Source organism: Theobroma umbraticum, unplaced genomic scaffold (genome assembly GCF_002168275.2).
Source record: "Theobroma umbraticum cultivar Fairchild unplaced genomic scaffold, ASM216827v3 scaffold_55.0, whole genome shotgun sequence".
Lineage (NCBI taxonomy): Eukaryota > Viridiplantae > Streptophyta > Magnoliopsida > Malvales > Malvaceae > Theobroma > Theobroma umbraticum.
Genome location: NW_018397270.1, coordinates 3,108,361 through 3,108,879, shown reverse-complemented (window position 1 = coordinate 3,108,879; position 519 = coordinate 3,108,361). Strand labels below are relative to the sequence as shown.

The window sequence follows — 519 nt, the reverse complement described above, 5'->3', positions numbered from 1 at the left end:
TTTAGTGTAGGTCAAAGACAGAGCATGTGGGTAACTGGGCATTGCATCTTGAGCAGGCTTTAAATGTGATTGAAGACACCATGTAATTGTTGCTTCAGTTGGTTCTATCTCAATATCCCTCATACTTTTGTAGGTGAAAATGACCACTATATATTTCATAACTTCATAGGTTTTTAGTCTTTTTGAGTTATTATTTGTATCTCATCCTTGCTCACGCTGAATGCATTCATTTCAGTATGTTTTTCTACTGAAACTTCAACCTGATAATTTGGCCTGACCTGACAGGATAATCAAACTCAAGTTTTGAGCCCCTCTTTAAACGAACGACCTGGAAGGTCTCTGACCAGCACCTCCTTTCTTCAAATTGGACTCTCATAATTGGAAAGCGCCAACTATATCATTGGTACATAAGGACATGATAATGAAAGGCTAACAAGGATGGCAGTGATGCTGGAGTTTCTGTGATTGCCATCACCGGCATGGGAGGGATAGGCAAGACAACCCTTGCTCAGCTTGTCT

At 40.5% G+C, this 519-nt stretch overlaps 1 protein-coding gene across 1 annotated transcript in view; it reads left to right on the top strand.

Annotated features, from left to right (window-relative positions):
- Positions 1-519, top strand: part of LOC110426405 (putative disease resistance RPP13-like protein 1) — a 6,638-nt gene that overhangs the window by 3,218 nt on the left and 2,901 nt on the right.